This window comes from Euprymna scolopes, chromosome 37 (genome assembly GCF_053919585.1).
Source record: "Euprymna scolopes isolate OS-2025 chromosome 37, ASM5391958v1, whole genome shotgun sequence".
NCBI lineage: Eukaryota > Metazoa > Mollusca > Cephalopoda > Sepiida > Sepiolidae > Euprymna > Euprymna scolopes.
In genome coordinates, this window is record NC_136518.1 from 65,372,606 (window position 1) to 65,397,323 (window position 24,718).

The 24,718-nt window shown below is 32.2% G+C and overlaps 1 protein-coding gene and 1 pseudogene across 9 annotated transcripts in view; both read right to left on the minus strand.

Moving 5' to 3' along the window:
* Window positions 1-24,718, minus strand: part of LOC145261213 (voltage-gated inwardly rectifying potassium channel KCNH7-like) — a 1,042,998-nt gene that overhangs the window by 344,032 nt on the left and 674,248 nt on the right. The window lies entirely within an intron of this gene.
* On the minus strand, window positions 18,140-18,256 carry LOC145261293 (5S ribosomal RNA; annotated as a pseudogene).

The following is a 24,718-nucleotide window of genomic DNA, read 5'->3' on the forward strand; positions in this document are numbered from 1 at the left end:
CTTCCGGGCCTTGATAAGTGGTAATCGAAAGAAAAAAAAATCCATCGTCAGAATTTGTAAGGGTGTCACCCCAACAATATTTTATTATTATCTTTTATGCTGCCTTTTTAGGAAAGGAAAATTTTTATTTTATTTTATTTATCTATTTTCGGATCATTGAAATAGAATTTCAAGTTAAATAAGAATTAACATTTTCGACGTTTTAATTCTAGTTGCTATGTTGTAGATGTTGAAAATTATAATAGAAAAAAATCACAAACAGTCAAATAAAAATGTATTAACAGAAATACAGACAAGTATCTTAGTTGAGTAGGAACTTCGCTCAACTGAAGGGAAAGTAATATTACGATTCTCTCCCTTTGAATCTTGGGTTCTTACTGACTGGAAAGCAGAGCCTGCTCACCGGAAATGACATCGTGAGAATCTGTGGGGGTACCACCCCGAACAGGAATCTGTCCAAATTAAATTCAGGACACTTTATTTAATTTTCGTGAGTAGCAAGGGTAGCTTCCGTCAGTCTTAACAACTTTTACTTTCAGTAAGGGCGCCGGCGCGTGGAATTTTTAGTGGCAAGAGTTGCCCAATCTCCTACACCTCTCCTGGGTCAGTGTTCTTAAATACCAGTGGCAAGTTGAGGTTCAGGACGACTGAGAACAACGCCAAGATAAGCGAAGAGCACATCCCACATCTAGAATTCCCAAATGGTAACCCATCTGATATCAGCCAGGCTCAACGTTGCTTAACTGACGAAAACCGGTCTGTCAACATGATTATACAGTTCATATGGCGTGAATAGAATACTCTCGTTCGATCAGCCATGACCGGAAGGAAGTCCTAAGTAATTCGCAATTGTATTCTAAGTACCCAACACAGACGACTGAACATTTAACTTCTAGAAGAGGGTTACTTAAAACTAAAATTAATTTAGTGCCTTATCCATTACGCCACGGGTGCTTGCGAAAAATCTTGGTATGCTTTGGCGACCATATACCTATACGCATTATTCTCGATTATTATATTATCTATTATCTATATATCTATATATCTATAAAAGTGAAAATGTGTGTGTGGGGGGGTACATTTCCCTAACAAATAACTCTGTCAATTTTCAGTCTAGAGGCACAATATTTGACATTAGGGGTATTGAGATTTGGGAAAATCTTTTTAGTTGGTTTTCGGACAGAAATTTGGCTTTCAAGGGGTAAAATCTCAACAATTTGACCTATTGAAATCTCTACCAAGCTTCTCCGCCAATTTTGGGTTTAGACACTAGAAATTCAAGATATAGATTACTCTGACATACATCAAACTTTTTAATTTTATTTGAGCCGAAAGCAATAAATGTTAAGCGGTCAAAATTTGGGTCAAAGCGAATTTTTGGTAATACATCCAAAATTTTACATAAAGTGTATTCAAACATGGGGCAAGCTTCTAAATTGGTTTTTGGCCAAAATTTTGGCTACCAAAGAGTTAAAGTTAAAAAGATTTGTATCTTTCCGGTCTTCAGGAAACTATTCAGCCAATTTTAGGTCTAAAAATTTAAAATTTTATATAGAGGGTATTCAGACATGCAGCAAGCTTTTTAACAGTTTTCGGGCGAAAATTTTGCTGCCAAGAGGTCAAAGTTGAAAGAGTTGATCTTTGCTGAATATACCAAACTCCTCTTCAAATTTTGGGTCTAAAAACCTGAAATTCTAGATGTAGGTTAACTGGACATGAGTCAAACTCTTTAATATATATATATATATATATATATATATATATTGAGTAAAATGATTCATAATTTTGAATTGAAAATCAGTTTAAAAAAGAAAAACAAACAAAATCAATAGTTTGTACGATCGTTTCTGAAACGATGTTTTATTGAAATAGACAAATATGTCTTGAATACTAATTTGCTAAAAAAAAATTTTTTACTAAAAAAAGTCTCCTCTTCAGCAAAAACAGTGGGGGTTATATATATATATATATATATATATATATATATATATATATATATATATATATATATATATATGCAGATGAAGAGTAGATAGGGCTCAGCATAGCTGGGCTGAACTGCTAGTATATGATAAATTTAATAATATGCATAAAAAAACATGTTTAAGCGTATTGTATGATCAGGCAACGCCAGGCGTCCAGTTAGTATGATTATAAAACTCTGTTATCCTTGCCTGTTTGCTTGCTTGCATCATATATTTTTAAGTTTTGATCCCAAAAGGTATAAAGAGTTGTCTCTATAATAATAAATATACAATATATATATATATATGTGTGTGTGTGTGTCTGTGTGTCTGTGTGTCTGTGTCTGTTTCTGTGTATGTGTATGCGTATGTACGTGTGTGTGTATACGTGTTAGTCAACAGACTGTATATGGTATGGTATATCAAGCCGATCCGATGCAAGTGACTAGATTTTCGATTTCCAATTTAGGGTATATTCTATTGAGAGACTAAACACTGCAAATTCTCTCTCTTTCTTTTTCTTTTTGCATATTTATCTCTCTCTCTCTCTTTCTGTATCTCTCTCTATCTATCTCTCTCATATATATTATATATATATATATATATATATATATATATATATATATATATATATATATAAAATAAAAAAAATAAAAAATAAAAAATTACAATTAAATACATGTATACATATATATGCATATATATATATATATATATATATATAAATATATATATATATATATATATATATATATATATATATATATATATGCATACATAATTAACGTCTCTATGTATCAAGATCTAATCAGATAAATATAGAATAATAAAATAAGATGATTTAATCGTAAGTTGTTACGCATACGATAATCTTTCCCCGGAGATTTGAAGGCACATACGTTGATAGGTTGCGCAAATAATCGCAGCATCCGTAGCGAAATACCGACAACCACATAAACAACGTAATAGTCCCGTCGAACTCCACTGAGATTTCGCAACGCTCATGTTCGCTGGCAATTTCGCTGATACATGAAACCTTTTTAGCCATAACAGGGGGTGGGGGCGTGCGTCGATGGTTTCCAGGTCCCTGATTGCGGAGCGAATTTACCGGAGATTTGTGCCACAGTTAACATATATTAAACTTAGTGTGTCTGTCCGTCTGTTTTTTTTCTCTCTGCCCCCCTCTCTCTCTCTCTTGCAATATATATATATATATATAGTAGAATTTGTAATTAATAAAATCTGAAGAAAGTGCTCAATACTGTTGTAGAGCAAATATGCGTTTTATTTTTTATTACCGTATCTTTCTGTTAAGTTACATTATTGTTTCAACTACCCGGCCGTTTTTTTGCCGTCTTTAGCTTCCTCAGACTTTTACAGTAAAAGTCTATGGAAGCTACAGACGGCCCCAAAAAACGGCCGGGTAGCTTAAACAATAATGTAACTTAACAGAAAGCTACGCTAATAAAAAATAAAACGTATATATATATATATATATATATATATATATATATATATATATATATATATTATTATTATTATTATTATTTATGTAAATACATCTATATCTTGCTACGATGTGAATACCGTTTCGTTCATAATAGATCTCATCAGGCAAGGCAAGAAAAATTAAAAATTAAAAATGGTCCAGGACCATTTTCAGTTTCTGTGGAGATAAACTTAGCCATGACTGGCGTGGAGCGAAGTTAAGGATCTTATTGATTTAAAAATAATTACAAAAATCAAATTTTATTCGAAGAAGGGGAGGTAAAAATATATTTTGAGAAAGAGATTAGAGGGAGTGAAAAAGGGAGACAAGTATAACATAAATATATGGAGGGGGTATGAATTCATTAAAGAGAGAAATGGAGAAGGGAGGAGTGAGGAAGTTAACACGTAATGAATGAATCTGAGCTTTTATACATATGCATAGCTTATGAGACATGGTAATAATTTGTCTTCATAAATAATATATATATATATATATATATATTTATATACATATATATATATATATATATATATATATATATATATATATATATATATATATACTAGCAGGTCGCCTGGCATTGCCCAGTCGTAGAATACGCTTGAATATGATATTTTCATTAATGCATATTTCATATTTATTATTGTATATATTGAAGCCAATATATAGTAATGATTTAAAAAAAAAAAATGACTCGCGCGCCACCACCGAGAATCGAAACCAAAATGTTTAGCTTACAGTTTACTTTTTCCTTTGACGTTGGTGCCTGAGCTATGAAGACATATTTACTAACCAATAGCTATTAAGTTATGCATGCATATTCTTTATGCTGTCGTTCGACTGTTATCTGCCTAATTTCATTTTTTTTAATGTTCACACTTTTGCACCGATTTTCCCCGGCTAAACCTATATCTCTATCTATATAAAAGCCAAGTACGTCCAAGGATGGAATACTGTTGCCATATCTGGGCAGGAGCTGCTAAAAACAGCCTATCCTGCCTTGACAGAGTACAAAATAGACTTCGTGGCTTAGTGGGGGATGCCATTTTCTCTACTCTGCAACCTCTCCCCCACAGAAGAGACGTTGCGAGTCTATCCTTGTTTTATCGTTATTTCCATGGCAGGTGCTCGTCTGAAATCCAATCTCTGGTCCCCCCTCGCCAATCTTTCACGAAAAACACCCGTCTAGCTGAATCCACTGTCAAAAGTTTCCCGCGCTCTTTATCTGTGACTAAATCAAAACGCGGATTTCATGAACAAAGCTTCTTTCTTAGAACTGCACGCCTGTGGAACTCTGTTCCGTCTGCCTGCTTCCCACCTGACTACAACTTGGATGTCTTCAAGTCCAACGTTAACAAATTCCTAATGAACCGCCCCCTTAAGTAAACACTTCATCAAATCTCCACACTAACGTAATGTACTTGCAATAACCCTTATCCCTGAGTGGCTTCCGGGCCTTGATAAGTGGTAATCACTGTGTAAAAAACAAAAAACAAAAAAAACTCAAATATAAAGTGTCACATGGATTCGAATACCCTACATGTTAAGTTTTATGACTGTAGACCAAAATAAAAAAAAAAGAAAAAAATTCAAACAAATATATATACGCACACAAATATATATAATATGTTTGTGTTTACTATAATCTTTTTACGCAAATATTACGCATGTATAAATCATGTAGAATTCAAACATTTAAGGATATAAATAAGTTTTTACAATTTTGTAGTCTGTCCGCACTTTTCTCAATAACTACGCCTTGGTATTTTTTGAAATTTTGCACAAACATTAAACATAATATGATTAAAAAAAGTAACAGAACGGGTTTTCCGGGAAAACTCCGGTTGCCCCCCCCCCCCAGAGGTGCCTTTCTTGTTAAAATTGACACGTTTGTGCTTATTTACGCATAAAATTATATTTTCATATATTATATTTTCATTAATGCATGATAAAATAATTGTATATATATATATTATATATATACATATATACAATTCATATATATATATGCAAATATATATACATATACATATATATACATATATATATATATATATATATATATATATATGATGAGAAATATGGAAATAGTATTCCGACAAAATAGAGAAATAAAAAAGAACAACCCGTATTATGGATTCATCAACGTTTCGTCTTTATTTCGAAATACAGACGAAACGTTGATGAACTCATAATATGGTTTGTTCCTTTTTATTTCTCTACATATATATATATATATATATATATATATATATACATATATACATACATATATGCATACATATATATATACATATATACATATTATATATATATACATATATACATACATATATGCATACATATATATATACATATATACATATTATATATATATATATATATATATATATATATATATATATATATATATCCTCCAACATACAGCGGTGGATACTCCCAAATGATATCCTATCTGGTACTGGCCAGGCTCAACGTTGCTGATCTTGGGTGGGCGAAATTGTCTGTTGATTACTACATATGTGCACACACATACAGGTACGCACACACACGCACACATTATGTGTCTATATGCATATGTGTATGTGTGTATATGTATATGTATATGTGTATATATATATAAACTAACATAAAAAAAACACATTTAACCTAGGTTTAAAGTAGATCAGGACGCTCCCTACTAAAATAGCAAACACAAAAGTACGGGTCAACTGGTCTTTTGTCTTGTAAGTGTCTGCTCATTAGCTGATTAGGATGGGTTCGGTAGAAACTAGAGAGCTGATTTGCTAACTAAAAATTCAATAGTAGGTGCGTATATAAAAATGCCAGACAACCAAAAAATCCCCGCATAAGCCTGATGAATCCTAGAGTGGATGAAAAGCGGAATATTTAGTGTAGCTTAATCGCCATGTGTATTTTATATCTTACTACTTTCAACTATCTATCTATCTATCTATCTATCTATATATATATATATATATATATTCTTCAGTTCGTATAAAAATTACATAATAGGCATCTATATATTCCCTATATTATATTGCAAATAGCAAACTTAGTCAGGATATACGTTCGGTTTCGCAGCATATATATTCATACGTAAAAATCCACTACATTACAATGACCACAGGAAAGAATTAATCTACAACGATAACTTTCGTTTATTTATTCATTTTTTTAATTTATAATTTAAAAGAAATATTTATTTATCATTTAATTGAATACCTCTATTCCTTTTCAAGTCAGTGGAATCTAACTTACGTCTTCATATATATTTGACCGTAAAAACAGCAGAAAGGCGTAATTGTCCTGCCATAATTAAATTGCTTGAGGTTTAAAATGATGTAAGGGAGAGAGTAACCCTTAACAAAGCATATCATACTGCAGTGTTTTCATTGTAGAGAAGACTATGGGGTTGCTAGATCAATGTTTTCCACAGAAACCGTTCAGTAGACGCCAGAAAGGTCACTACATTCACCGGATGTCTATCTTTAGGACTCTATTGAAAGACCATTTGTATCAAAACAATAAATAAACAATTGTAGAACTCATAGAACTTTGCCGAGACATCGATATTTCACCCGGCGTAATCTTATTGCCTTTGTTATTCTTTCCAACATATTTTTGGCTTCAGTTTTTTTTTTTAAAAGAACAATAAAGATAATGTTCCTGTTAGAAAGATGATTTCTATGGCGTCAGTATTAAACAATGAATCAGATAAGATAAAGGAGATACATTTCAGGAGTTTAAATTATGCGTGACTCCCTTACATTAACTGGTTTAATATCATCGGCGCCATTTCATATTCTCATGTCCATGTGTGTTTTACGTGACGTATACATTATTTTAAAATTAATTTGTTTTTGTTCTCATTTTTATTTTCCATATATGTTTATTTAAACAATGATTTAAAGGAAACACCGGCTATGTATAGCTAGTATATATATATATATATATATATATATATATATATATATATATATATATATCAGAATTTTTTTTTAAAGCCGAAGACAGTGCAGGGAAAGACCGGAATTATGAAAGTAAAGAAAGAAAAACAAACAAATGTGGACGGGTGTGCTTGAGTGGAGGAGTGTCTAGCCTTTATTCGTCTATCTTTCCTCACTTCAATGTATAATTATTTATAACCAAGTTGCTGATATGTCCGGTGTATGTAAAGTCCGTGGGTGGTATGGAACTTTGATTAATTTCGAGAAAGGGATCTCTCTTTTTCAAAAGACAGAACTGGATTCAAGATGGTGGAAAAGAACTTTTTTCCGCCATCTTGAATCCACTTTTGGGGATAAACTTTTACTTATACAGTTGAATTAAGTCGGTAAATTTAGCTCACATGCGAAGATCGTCATATAATGATTAGATCACTCTGATTGACGTAAAAAACATTTTAAAAATAAAATGTTTAAATTTCAGCGTTATTTCACACGGTTAACGGTAGCCGAATGGGTGCGAAAGAGGAGAAGTTTAGTTCTTTCTGTTCTGGAGAGCTCTCCAGAACAGAAAGAACTAAACTTCTCCTCTTTCGCATGTGATATGACCGTCTTTCCTGTACATCCTCGCCTAGAAATCCTGATGATGTCCCCTGAAATGGGGACGAAACGTTGATTTTATTTTTGTTTTTACTCTTTTAGGTTTTTCCTTTTTATTCACACACACACACACACACACACACATATATATATATATATATATATATATATATATATATATATATATATGTGTATATATATATATGTGTGTGTGTGTCTGTGCGTGTGCGTGTGTACGCGCGTGTGTGTATATATATATATTGAGTAAAACGATTCATAATTTTAAATTAAAAATCAGTTTCAAAGGGAAAACAAACAAAATCCACTATATTGTACGATCGTTTCTGAAACGATGTTTATTTTATTTAAATTAACAACGAATAATGAAAATAATTTAACAAAATTTAATGGATTTTGTTCATTTTTCTTTTGAAATTTGTAATTCGAAATTATGAATCGTTTTACTCAATATTAAAATAGCTCTAGGATATCTGTTCCTATTGAGCTTATTATATATCTACAATATAACGAGCACTGTTTTCTTTAAAAAGTATTAATACATTTACTATTGTATTAAAATAGACTATTGCTCTTTGGACTTCAGATTTAAATCTCTCAAAAAATTAATACATATTCGTTGTCATCAACATACAGTCCCGTTTCGTTGTATCCCAACTCATCAGTACCGCTAGACTAGCAGCTCTCCCAAGTCGAGGATTGAACTTAGAACCATCGCGTTGACAGTCAGCAGTTCTACCGATCGACCCACGGGAGAGGTGCCTGTAGATAATCTCGCCAAATGCCTATTTAAACAAACATCCGTCCACCACTTTGCATATATGGTTGGTTGGTTGATTGGCTGCTTGCTTGCTGAATCCAAAGATTTTGAATATTTTTTTAATAGAATATATTTGTTGTTTTCAAGTCGGTTTCTATTTAACCCATAGTTGGGACGCTAACAGGTACTACCACTCTGAGTCAGAGTGGAGCTGGGAGCAATGGTAATTATCTAATTTAGACAAATATTATTGAATAGCACGGAGTTATTCTGTTTTATAATTTTCATCTTTATCTTCTCCAATCTCCGAATAGTCCTTTTTGTGTTCTTCTCGAAATTGTATATGTTGGATCCATAATCGCGAGTGCTTTCGACAGAAGTGCTTCTATCATCCTCAAGCATATTGTAGAAATAAATGTAGAAATTGTTTGTTTTTTTTAATTACATATATATACATTTTTTCATAGTCATGTGGTAAGCTTGTTACAATTTAGGTGGACGGACTTTGAAAAAAAAATTATTTTTATATTATATATAAATATGTATATATACGAAATATATTTATAAACACACACACACACACACACACACACACACACACACACATATATATATATATATATATATATATATATATATATATATATATATATTCAAAATTTATCCCAGACATTTCAAAACGTTTCGGCTTGACTCATAATTGATATTATTTATCTGAGGTTCTTTTGTTTTAATGTACAGCGAGTATTCTTAGCCTATGTACATTTCTCTCACTCTGCAATACTCTTGTATTATCTACCATAATTCTTCGATATATATACTCGCCTGTGCATATATGCAGACGAAATTTAATAACACACTTTTTATGTAGACTCAATTAGCTCCCCCCTCATCTTAACCAAGACCAAATTTGATAACACATTTAGTACGTAGACTCAATTAGTCCCCCTCATCTTAACCAAGACCAAGTTTGATAACACATTTAGTATGTAGACTCAATTAGCCCCCCTCATCTTAACCAAGACCAAATTTGATAACACATTGAGTATGTAGACTCAATTAGTCCCCCTCATCTTAATCAAGACGAAATTTGATAACACACTTAGTATCGTAGACTCAATTAGCCCCTCTCATCTTAACCAAGACGAAATTTGATAAAACACTGAGTATGTAGACTCAATTATCCCCCCTCATCTTAACCAAGACGAAATTTGATAACACACTGAGTATGTAGACTCAATTAGCCCCCCTCATCTTAACCAAGACCAAATTTGATAACACACTGAGTATGTAGACTCAATTAGCCCCCCTCATCTTAACCAAGACCAAATTTGATAACACACTGAGTATGTAGACTCAATTAGCCCCCTCATCTTAACCAAGACCAAATTTGATAACGCACTGAGTATGTAGACTCAATTAGCCCCCCTCATCTTAACCAAGACCAAATTTGATAACACACTTAGTATGTAGTCTCAATTAGCCCCCCCTCATCTTAACCAAGACGAAATTTGATAACACATTTAGTATGTAGACTCAATTAGTCCCCCTCATCTTAACCAAGACCAAATTTGATAACACACTTAGTATTGTAGACTCAATTTGCCGCTCTCATCTTAACCAAGACCAAATTTGATAACACACTTAGTATGTAGACTCAATTAGCCCCCCCCTCTCATCATATCTAAAACTAATCTTTATTCCATTAGCTGCAGAAATCCCACGCACTACCACACACAAGCACAACAACGAATTCGGATTTTAATAATTCTTCTTATTAAAACCAAATTCACATTAAATGATGTTGAAGACGTATCCAAATAAAATTACTGCAAAAAAAAAAAAAAAAAATAAAAAAATAAAAACATTTAAGAAGGCAAACATACAACACAACACCGTTTTAGTACGTTTCATTCGCTATATTCACGTCACGAGACATATAAAAAAGAAAAGTAGAAATAAACCAATAGTTAATTAGCATAATACGAAAAAAGAAAAAAAAACTAAAATAGATAACATTGACTAATAAAAAATGATTAACATACCTTGCAGGTAAATTCACAATCACCCCCAACAAAAATATGAATAAATCAATAAGTTACATTTTAGTATTGACTGCTGAGATATTCGCTGCGAGAGAGCTCTTGGACACAAGTTCCAGTCAGTCCACACATCTTTGAGATTTGAAATACGTAGTAATATTTATTATCGTCTATGTACTATTAATAAAATTCTAAATGTTTATGCATTTATTTATGTGTATATATATATATATATATATATATATATATATATATATATATATATATATCAATAAAACTTTCGAACGGATGCACCGAAGTGAAAACTTTCTTTCCCCTGAAAGGTGTAAGTCCGTACATTGTCCTTATAGATATATGGTTCGTAACGAACTATGCCGAGTCACGCAAAAAGCTCGAAATAAGGGTTTTTGGTGCGTTTCGTGCAATTGTCGCAAAAGTTACCTGGCCATGCCAACAGAATTTAGCACTATATATCTATCTATCTATCTATCTATCTATCTATCTATCTATCTCTCTCTCTATATATATATATATATATATGTATGTATATATATATGTATATATATGTATATATATATATGTATATATATATATATATATATATATATATATATATATATATATATATATATATATATATAAATTCGCCCGTCAACCTTTTTTTTAAAAGAGGAAGTTACCCGATCGTCGAAGACAAGACGCAAGCAAGCAAAACAGCACGCCAGGTCCACCGAGTTTTATAATTATACTAACTGGACGCTCGGCGTTGCCCGATCGTACATTATACTTATACATGATATTTTAATTCATGCAGTTGCGTATATATTATTATAGAATCAATCCTCTATTGATTATTGTATATTACGAGGAATAAATAGCCCGGTGGTCTAATTCACAAATAAATAAATGAAAATTTATTTAAAAAATAATTACAACAATAACAAATAATAGGTATAACGTCGTTCATAAAATTCCGTGTTTGTTTACACTATCACGTCAGCTGATATTTGAGCTTGACGATGAATGCCCGGGAAATGTCACTTCTGATTAATGTTTAGTTTTTAAATATGCAAACGAAGAAATGATTTGCGTCGATTTTAGATGGTACATCTTACTTTATCGTAAACCTGAGCTCATTATAAAGAGAAAAAATTAAATAAAGCGTTAGGTACACTTGGGCGTAAACAAGTGATCATTCGATAAGTAGTCGAATTCTCTACGACTAAACCATATCTACAGATGTCAACAAATTTGGTTTTCTGTTTTAATAAATGAATTGCTGAGATTTTATTATCTCCCTTGGCCGGTGCAAGGTAAAATATTAGACCTATAATTTTTCCCCCTTTTATCTATAAGAGTGAGCAGACTATTTTTAAAATCGGATTTTTTTCGATTTTTCGATATTTAGCGGATAAATTTCTGTACAAAACATATCTAAGAACACTACCAGACATTAAGAGTGTTTTCTCATTATATAGTTTTGGAATTATATTGAAGCGGTTAGCTCCCTAGAAGGTTTCGAATTTCATCAGCGAGTTTTATCTGTTTTTTTTTGTATATTTTTATATATTTTGTTTTGCAAGAAAAAATCATGAACTCAGTGTTTAATATAATAAAGTTAAATTGAAATATATTACAAATTAAACATTATAATAATGGCGTATCTAAATATTTAATATTAGCGAATAAATTCTCAGCAAATATCAGAAAAATCAATATTTGCAAAATGAAATTTAAAAACGAAATCCGCAAAACACAGGCACCACATTTATACGTGAATTAATTGATACATTTTAGAACCATTCTGAAATGGAGAGTAGGGGAGAGTACGTAAAATGGCACAAATGTATAACTGGGAAAAAAGCTCAAGATGAAAATCTTTGAGAATATATATAGAGCGGTTATCAATTAAAAAAAAAATTATATATCTATATTTAAAAATAGATGTGGACATTAAGCGATCCTTTTTCAAAACTGAGATTCTGCTTTTTTATGCGATTACGTGTTAAGTGGAAGATCATTTTTTTCCATATAAACGTTTCTTAAACTGATCTCTCATTTTGAGGACATTCTAACTGTTTGAGACAGATAGCCAATCTTTACTGCCTGTTTAATCTTAAGTCAGACTCGCAATGTTATGAAACTAAACGAAATCACCTTAAAGCTGAGGTGGGTGGATGCCCAATTAAATGTTTTATGAAAGACTTAGTTTTGAATAGAGGCCACACAAGTCGCTGACCATTCCGAGTCAAAAATATTGGAAGGGTTATATTCAGATAGATCCTAACCTCATCTGCTATCCGTGCCCCTTCCTGTTACTAACCATGCCCGCTCTGCACTCGCGTTTCCACCAGTCGCAGTTTTTGTATTCCTACACGTCAACACATAGGAAATAAATACAGAAAAGATATAAACATTTATATATTTTTCGTATTGATTTTTATAGCACATATGTAACCAATAATGTTTGTATTACAAACAATATATATATATATATATATATATATATATATATATATATATATATATATATATATATATATATATATATATATAATGGACTCTCCGGTCGATTTCGACGGATGAGTTTCCGTCACAACAACTAAGTTGCTCAGAAATCCACACGGATGATTTGTTTATAGTTGTGAAGTCTTTGTGTAGAAACATCCACACTTTTTGGTATTACTGCAAACCTTTGTCGGGGCAGACGACTGCCACGGGACAGAGTATACAGTAAACTGCAGGTTTTTACATCAGAGTTTCCTCCTAGATGCATGCCTAATGAAAACTGTGGGTGCCTCTCTCCCAGTGAATTAATGCGCCCCCACAACCTACCAACCTGGAAATTTCTACGACTCAGCACGGTACATAGAGGGCTCGACTTTCCAAATGGTCAGCCCTTTGGTACTGGCCAGGATCAACGGTTAACTTCGGTGATCTGGTGGGAACTGGTGTCTCAACGTGATTGCGCACTATTGGATCTCTCCAAAATGGACTTATGTATTCACACTTCGAATGACGATAAAATATTTAATTAGACTGAAATGGAATAGCTTCGAATACAGAAGATAAATGTACCTGAAGAATCATATACGCAAATGTTCAAGTTAATTACATTATTTTCCTGAGAACGCTGAAAACAGTAAAAGTGTCAGTACACTTTTGTGAATCCATGTGCATGTTAAGTAATATTCATAAGCTTAGATACATATATCTATTATATATATATATATATATATATATATATATATATATATATAATATATATCTATTATATATATATAATAGATACACATAATATATATATAATAGATATATATAATAGATATATAATAGATATATATATAATAGATATAATAGATATATATATATAATAGATATATATGTATATATAATATATATACATAATATATATATATAATATATACATATATATAATAGATATATATAGTAGAAATGGTAATTGATAAAAACCTGAAGAAAGCGATCAATACTGTTGTTTGTTTATAGTTGTGAAGTCTTTGTGTAGAAACATCCTCACTTTTTCTTTTAAGTTACATTGTTGTTTCGGCTACACGGCCGTTTTTGGTCGTCATGTAGCTTCCTCAGACTTTACAGAAATGTTCGTTTATGGTGGAATGAAAGGGTGAGTGGTGTCAGGGGAGGGGTACGAGAGAAAAGCGGAAAAAGAGGAAGGGAACAAGGGGGAGAAGTGGGAGGAGTATTTAGTATGTCGGTAATGTTTTAGTTTTGGAGTTTAAGGACATTAGATATATAGATATATATATATATAATATATATAATAGATATATGTATAATAGATATATATATAATAGATATATATATAATATATAATATATATAATCGATATATATATATATAATACATATATAATATATGTATATATATAATATATATATATAATATATCTATATATATAATATATATAGAGATAGATAGATAGATAGATAGATAGATAGATGGATACATACATACATACACCATTGTTCTTACCATCATTTCCCTTGTGTAGACCAATTTAATTAAGTAACGAAGTCAAACATAAATTAATGTTGACATTTAGATGCAAATTTTGATTCAATTTACCGGTATTATTATTCGAGCTGAAAATCACTGGTTTTTCTCCCGAGATATTTCTAACGAACACAACCATACACGCACGAAGAGGAACATATCGTTTAATGCGGTTCTCCCGCCCACACAAAGACACACACTTACAAACGAACACAATTTTACTGACAACAGAGTATAAACAACACTGTTTTTTAAAGGCAGTCTTTATAATAAGAAATAATTTTTTCAACTAGAGAAATGTTTCGGGTACAGCGTTAAAACACCGTCGGCTTCAGTCGACAAGACTCTGCGCCTCGTGAAATCAATCTATTTTATCTCTATTTTTAATGCTTTTCTTTGTTTACCATAGTTCAGAATAATATATTCAAGCTGTTTTTGTTCACAACTGTGCTGGGCACAATACAATGAGGCTCCGCTTGGAGAGAATTTGACGAGTGTAACTTTTTTTTTTTACATGGAGGTCACCACTTATCAACGCCGAGAGGCCACTCGAGGATAAGGGTTAATGGGTATACATTATTCATTGTGATTTTAGCGTAGTAAACATTAGTGGGAATTTTGTATCTTAGGGGAACGGTTCAATAAGAACTTGTTCACGTTGGACTTGAAGACAATCAGATTGTAGTCAACTGGAAAGCAGGCAAACGGAATAGAGTTCCACAAGTGAGCAGTTCTAAGAAAGAAGCCCCGTTCATGGAATCTACGTTTAGGTGTAGACACAGATAAAGAGTGTGGGAAATTGTTGATAGGGGTTCTGGCTAGACGAGTGTTTTTCGTGAAAGTCTGGCGAGGAGGGAACCATAGATTGAAGTTCACATGAGCACCTGCCATGAAAATAACAATAAAGCAGGGACAGACTCGCTACGTCTCTTCTGTGGGAAAGAGGTTGCAGGGAAGAGAAAAGGGCATACCCCACTAAGCAACGAAGTCTTTTTTGAACTCTGCAAAGACAGGATAAGCTGCTTCTAGCAGCACCTGCCCACCTCAAACAAGCACAGTGCCACTTTGATGTAGGGGGATACTATCGGGGACATAAGTTGCAGGAATATTATCAAGGGAGATGAGCAGCAAGATGTCTGTTCATATTACACTTGAACTTCGAACTTCTGCATGTCAGTACAGTTAGGAAAGCAGAATCCCGGAAAGGGTGTTCCAAAGTCTTGTAGTTCTGGGAAAGAAATTATTCGAGTAGAAGGCTTTCTTACATCTAGGGATCTCTACTGTGAAGGGACGGGATTTAGCTACTTCGTGTTTGTCAGGGGTATTTACGTCGAGGGGGTACAAGTGCGTGTAGATCGTAACAGCATCGACCATTAAAATACTTGTAAAACAAGCAGAGAGATGCAACATTTCGTCGATAGGACAAAGGCAGAAACTTAGATGATATTTATGGGCCTATCAGGTTGACGACTCTCTTTTTAAACACTGTCCAGGAGTGAAGACTAGTAGCAGATGCATCAGCCCAAGTGTGACAACAATACTCCATACATGGGCGAATGCTGGTCTTATGGAGGTACACGAAACGTTCAGGCGTAAGTAGCTTTCTAGCACGGTAGAGAGAGCCCACCTTCTTCGTAGCGGCCTTGGTAATACTCTCAATGTATCTGTTCTAACTCATGTTTCCTGTGAACGTTAGGCCGAGTGTTTTAAAAGAAGTCCTTTCAGGTAATGTGTCTTAAGTTACTATAAGTTATCCGTATAAACTTTCTTTTCAAGCTAATCGATACTATCGATCCGAAGAAAAATTCTGAAATATAAACCGTCGTTGAAATAATAAAACTCCTTCAACATCTATGTAACCATTCCTTTCTTATAATATCTTAACTTCTAACTTTATACGCTGATCATCAGTTTAACAGTTTAATTTACTCTCTAAATAATATTTTTAATTTATCTACTGGTTGGTAACTCCGAGAAAAACAAACAAAAAGTATATAAAATACATCTATAATATAAATTTCACCTGTCTATTTAAATGTATGTATGTATGTATGTATGTATGTATGCCTGCCTAAAACTTTCGACAGAGGCAACAGATTTTTACGAAATTGGTACCATTTCAAAGCTCGACGTCTCGGACGAAAAATATCGAAAACTTGGCTAAAATCATTAATTACTTCAGTCTCAATTAGGCAGTTTTTTTTCAAGGAAGGATCGATTTTTTTGCGAGCCATTTTTGCAAGTCATCGTATCGGTTGAGTTAACTTTGCCTAATTTTAACGCATTAAATTTCCGGTTGCGTCATGTAGTAGCGGTAAGACGTCAGATTTTCTTTCACTTTCTTTTCCGCCTTCGCGTCACGGGTTCAAGCCTGCCTGTCTACTATCACATTTTTTTGCTCAACACACACCTCCAAACATCCGGGTAACGCCGGGCATCCGGGCTAGTTTTAAATAAAGATGAAATATTTTACATGCATCACAGACAAAAATAAAACAGGTTCCTATCCCTAATTGAGATAAACAAAACCAAATAACCCACACAGTTTTGTCTAAACTTGGAACACAAAATTTCCACATTCGAAGTATTAATATTATACACGCATTAACAAAGGTTAATTGTTCTTTTTGTTGTTTTGTTTCGTTTTACGAAGCTTAAAAGTTCAACATTTAAAAAAAAACACAACAATGAAAAATCTTCTGATGATATTGCCTGTCAAAAATGAAAAATCATAACAAATTTGTGACCTTGAGAAACACGATTGACAAAAAATACTGTACGTTGAGACATAAATAAAAATAAATGTCCACTTATTCTAGAATTTTTTTTTTACTAAACAAGAACAAAATATATTAAATTAAGTATTATTACTAAAACATCTACTGTATTTATTTTTTAATTAGAAACTCATTTTTAATTGTTAAGGCCACCCGGTTTCACCCCAACTTGTTGCACACCCCATACATAGTGTGTGTCTCCAAAATTAACCGTGTATTGTGACGCAAGTTTCTATTTTAAAACAGATGGTTCCTTTTGGCACATTAGTAGATTCACAAATTATCTATCTATCTATCTATCTATCTATCTATCTATCTATCTCACAAGACTCCCTTCAGCCTTGAAAGACTATGGATACCCACTGTGAGGGTGCATGCGCGTGAAAGTTTTGCGGCTAGAGTTGCGCAATCTACAACCACACCTGTCCTGAGTTGACATCGTTGAATATCAGTGGAAAGTAAAGGTTCAGGACGACTGGAAACAATGCCGAGATAAGCGGAAAGCACATACAACGCCTGGCCTTCCCAATTGGTCACCTATCTAGTACTAGCCAGGCTCAACGTTGCTTAACTTCGGTGATCTGATGAAAACCGATGTGTCAACGTGATTATGCCGTCTGTCTGTCTGTCTGTCTATCTATCTATCTATAATATGAAAGAAAATTATGTGTGGGCGTGTGTGTTCGTTCGTGATAGAATCGGAAACACCTGGTTTCATTTTTTTCTTTTTTTGAAATTGCGCACGAAGGTACTTGCTACATCTGAAACTGTTCTTGCGTAGATTTTGTATCGGAATTTTGGGAATTCTGTTTTCATTCATTCCCAATACATGGCTTGCCCAGCGGAGTTGTAACTTCATGGGAATGCTCTCAATTCTTCTAATGTTATATCTGGAAAATAAGTCGATGCTCGGGACCTTATAACAAAGAACAATGCCATATATTCCTCACAGACAGATCTTTAGAAGATATTAAGTTTGTTAACAATGAAGGAAGTCCGATTTTCACTAGAGTTAACACTTTTTTATAAAACCCAACATCACAATTGCATTTAAATAGTTTTATCACAGTACAAGCGCAAAGGCCCATCGTATAAAACCAACTGTAGATCTTTTTCAGACAAGAGTGCGTTATAAATACATTATATTTTAGAGCACAACTGAACCATGATACTTGACTTTTGTACGTTAAACTTTAATTCAAGTGATTAGTTAAAAAAATGCTTCTTTGATATGACAGAGGTGCGTTCAAAATGCATAATTCTGTTAAGAATATAAGTGAACCATGATACGTGACTTTTGCATTGTAAACTTTAGATTAAGCTATTGCTTACAGATAATTTTATGAAATCAACAGTCGATTCTCTACAGTGCAATGTAGACGACAATGTATTGTGGAATAAATCACTGCAGATAGGAATGTTGAGCTGCCTATCGACACACTGTAAGGATGAGGTCCCGTACCAGAGCAGACTTGATTTAAAATGGGCTATTACACCGATTTAAATGACAATAAAAGTTAAGGAGGATGAGATATTTGTTGTCTCTCATCCAATCTCGGACAACACCGGTCTGCCTGCTAGTATATATAACGGTTTCTGTAAAAGTCTGAGGAAGCTACAGACGGCCCCAAAAACGGCCGGGTAGCTGAAAAAATAATGTAACTTAACAGAAAGATACGGAAATAAAAAATAAAACGCACATTTGCTCTAAAACAGTATTGAGCACTTTCTTCAGTTTTTATTAATTACCATTTCCACAATATATATACATATATATATATATATATATATATATAGTAAGTTATAAAATATATATAACTTACTACCTAGCCTTACCTACGTATTGGACACTGTTGAAGTAAATACTTAAAGTTTACGCATAAATTTATATTTTCGTATAATAATTTATGTGATTAAATTAAGTAATTATATATATGTGTATATATATATATATATATATATATATATATATATATATATATATACGATTGTTGAATTTTTATTTCACAATAATGATAAAAATGTCAAAATCTTGCATTTACAGCGATAAAAATCGAGCATAAAGGTCGATAAGGACCCGGTGGTCGCGTGGTAACACACTAGACACACTAGACTACTGATCGAGCGGTTGTAGGTTCGATCCTTTTCAATTCAGTCTAGCTATACTGATGAGGAGTGAACTCCGAAACATGCATTTATATAGATGACTGACTTTTATGCACGCAATAATTATTAATATATATATATATATATATATATATATATATATATATATATATATATATATATATATTGCTAATTGACAACCGATATTAATCCTAAAAACAGTTACCCGTTTTATTTTAGGCAAAATCTCTTTGAAGAGACAATTATTTTTTTTCACTTTATCTTTTTTTAATTATTAATGAATAATAATAGCAAACTTATTTTTGCAATTAAAATTTACTTAAACATTTCATATTAGAAACTATTTAATTCAAATCTCTACGATATTTTAGCCCAATTAGTTCTCTCGGCTTAGTTTATCAATTTATTTACTTTATTACTTTTCATACATATATATATATAAATAATTGGAATATTTTTATTACAAATGATCAAATCGAATACTTGGTCTTAGAATTGGTGTTAAAACATTCGTTACCTCCCTTTATCGAACGTTTAAAAATTAACAAAATAAAATGTTCCCCCTCAAATCTAAGAAAATTATTGTCTAAATTACTTGACGACACATGTGCATTTTGTGGGTATATCTGTGTTTCTCGTCGCCAACTTTATTATAAAATATAATTGTTTAGTATTCATCTTATCTTGCCGTGACGTATTTAAAAATTAAATATCAACTAAAATGCATTTCCATTAGTTCGGACAAGGGCTGATGCGTACAGCTAATGTATTTAAACCGAGCGTTTTTAAAATCGCTGACAGAACTTTTATTTCTAAAAGAGGTACTTTAATATAGCGAAGAAGGATGAGGGAACGCTCGAAAATCTACGTCATTGTGTATTTCTACATGTCAGAAAATACAAACCTATATATCTGCACACACACACACACACACACATATATATATATGAAATAAAAATTACACACACACACACACACACACACACACATATATGTATGAAATAAAAATTACAATTAACTTTACCAAAATGATCCAAGATGGTAAAGCTAAAGTATATTATAAGTATTAAAGAATTAATATTTATAAAGTAATCTCAACGAGATGTAAAAGCTCGATAAAACCAAATAGGGATAGAGCTTATAATAAGAGCAAATAGTTAATGTTTTATTAACTATTTGCACTTTATACATATATATATATATATATATATATATATATGTGTGTGTGTGTGTGTGTGTATGTGTGTGTATACGTGTATATATGAATATATATGTGTATATATATATATATATGTGTGTGTGTGTGTGTGTGTGTGTATACGTGTATATATGTATATATATGTATGTATATATATAGTCTTTGAAGTTTTTAACATTTGAAACCATACAAAAATTTACTTTTTATCATTCGTCAAAAAAAAAAACAAAAAAAAAACATCTAGTCAGTAAGTCATTTAATCACCTGCAATCACTGCATCAACTCTCTCGAATTTACTATAATACCAATTTTTTTATTTTTTAAGGGATCATCAGTTATATATATATATATATATATATATATATATATATATATATATATATATATATATATATATATATATATATACTAAAGCATGTTTGATTGAATACGGCAGAATTATTCTTTTTTTCCGATTTTCTCGATATATTGTTCATTCGACGAGCGGTCGGTTTTATTTCAGCTAGCATATTGTACAGAATGGCGCCTAAAAGTTGTTGTTCAGCCATATTCTGACCGATCAAAAAAAAAAAAAAAAAATTAACACACCAAGCCTCAAAGGGAAAGAAATAAGTAAACGATAACAATATCAATCGCCCCTTATGGATATCGGATGTACCGATAGAAAGCGCCTTTGAAGAATATGGCTGAACTACAACGTTTGGGCGCCATTCTATACAATTGCCAGCTGAAATTAAAAAAGGCAGCTCAGTATATGGAAAAGATATCCAGAAAAATCGGAAAAAGAATAACTCTGCTGTCACATACGTATGTATATATATATATATATATATATATATATATATATATATATATATATATATTTCATCAGTGGTGAAAAAACCGGACTAGAGTGTTCAATGTGTAACCAGAGCAGTGTATAGGAAATTTATTGCTGTAAGTCCAGAAGTAATTTACATATTGTTTCCGCTAGGAAGATATCCTCTGAAGATGAGGAAATATTCGACCAGCTTCGTCAGAATTCATAGATGTCCATCTATGAATTCTGATGAAGCTGGTCGGATATTTCCTCATCTTCAGAGGATATCTTCCTAGCGGAAACAATATATAAATTCATTCTGGATCACAGCAATAAATTTCATGTATATATATATATATATATATATATATATATATATATGGTGTATTTTTTTAAACAAATATTATTAGTTGTATCTGCGCATCCATGTTTCTACTGCAACTCCTTTAGAGAGAAGTAGTGTCAGTGTTTACAGGCCAGATGTTTTCTCTTTTTCTTGCGACTTTACGGCTAATATATATAAGAGGATTTATATATATATATATATATATATATATATATATATATGTCATATATTATATATATATATATATTTATATATATGTCATATCATATATATATTCATATTTATATATATATATGTCATATATTATATATATACATTTATATTTATATATATGCCATATTATGTATATATTTAAATATTTATATATATATATCATATTATATATATATATTTATATATATGTCATATTACATATATATATATATATATATATATATATATGTATATATATACGTATATATATATATAATTTGTTTTACCCGGAATATGCATTGAATCGCACGCCATTGGAAATATTCTGAATGTATTCTTGCGTTATTTCGCAAAATAGTAATTAGAAAATCGAAGAGCGAAGAAATGTATATTGATTAGATCGATAACACGTCTTTCTTCTGTCGGCCATTTTTATTTTAGTTATTAATTTTTGTTGCGAATTCCCGCGCGCTTCTTTCCTTCTCTATCCTCTTTCACGGTCGCTGATCTGAGCACCTCTTCACTTGTAGTCCAAACCCCATATCCTGTTTAAAATGTGTCCGCATGCCAATGTTTAAGCTGTGAGGTTTCGTCTGTGATAATCGCTCGGTGTATCTGTCTGGCTTCGGTTTGAAATAGCATTTTAATCGGTAGACGCAATAAAACCATTTTAATCTAGATATGTCTGAAAACGTCCATGGTCTGTCTGTCACGATTGACTTTGAAATAGCATTTTCGTTAGTCTGTCATGCTTCAGTTTAAAATAGAATTATTTTAATAAATGTGCGAATCAAGTGAGCGCATTTTTATTAAGATATGCCCTCACATCTCTGTAACGCGGTGCGTTATGTCTACAACGATTAATATCTTGTATATAGCATTTTCGTCTGTCCGTCACACTCCAGTTTGAAATAGCAATTGTTTTTAGTAAATATACGAATGAAATGGGGGTATTTTAATTAAGATACCACCGAAAATCTCTATAATGCAATAAATTTTGTCTGTAACGATTAACGCCTTATAAATATCATTTTCGTAGCCCTATTGCGTTTTCGTTTTGAAGAGTTTTCATCGACTTTTCAAACTCCAGTCTAAAATAGTAATTTCATTAGTCTGTCATGCATATGTTTGAAATATCGTTTCTTTTTCTTTGCCCCACTGAAGTTTAAAATAACATTTTCGTTGATCGGTCAGGCTTAAGTTTTGAATATTTTTTTTTTTGTTGAATGTTACGTTTAAATTTGAAATGGCATTTTCGCTGATCTGAAACGCTTAAGTTTGAAATAGCATTTTCGCCTATCTGCAACGTTTAATTTTGAAATAGCATTTTCGTTGTCTGTTATGCTTAAACTTGAAATAGCATTTTCCCTGATCTGTTACACTTGTTTGAAATAGCATTTTCACTAATCTGTTATGCTTAATTAAAAATAGTATTTTCACTGATCCGTTACGCTTAAGTTTGAAATAACATCTTTCCTGATCTGTTTAAAGTAGCATTATCCGCGATCAGTAACGCTTAAGTTTGAAATAGCATTTTCGCTGATTTGTGATGCTTACGTTTGAAATAGCATTTTTGCTGATCAGTAACGCTTACTTTAGAAATAGCATTTTTGCTGATTGGTAACGCTTACTTTTGAAATAGCATTTTTGCTGATTGGTAACGCTTACGTTTGAAATAGCATTTTCGCTGATCTGTAACGCTTAAGTTGGAAATAGCATTTTTCCTGATCTGTAAAGTATATCGAATTTTCTGTTGAGTCTGCCATGTTTCAATTAGGATCTAACCCTAAACCCTAACCACATTTTTTGTTCGATATGTCACGCTTACGTTTGTGATAGGATTTTCGTTGGTCTGTCATACTTAAGTTTACAAACAAACAAAAAAAAAGTTTTGTATTATTTTTGAATAACATTCTCATCAGGAAGCGCGCAACTTAAATGGACGCATCTTCAGAATATACGTTCCTTTTTTCTGTTTGGTTCGGTTTAATATATTTGGCTACTTAATGGGATGTGCAACTTCAAATCTTTATTTCTTTCCATATCACGTCTGCCATCCCACTCTCATTTTAACCACACACATGCACCCCGCTTTATGTCCAAACCACCCACCCCGGCACGTGGAAATCGAAGTCCTTCATTCTCCCTTACACCAAAGCGCTTATCATCTACAAGATCCTGAACGTCCGAAAAAAAAGAAAAAAAAAAGAAAAAGCCGATAAACGAAAAATGGTGCTGTCTAAATATTATCACCAGTGCATTGATATGAAAGTATGATCACGTGGGTCAGCTGACCAGCGTCCGGCTTCTAATTACAACGCAGGACGGAGCGCCGATGTAATTTGTATTGATTTTTAGTACGTTGATTTAACTGTAACAACACACGGACGCGCGTATGGCAGCAGCAGCAGCAACAGCCGA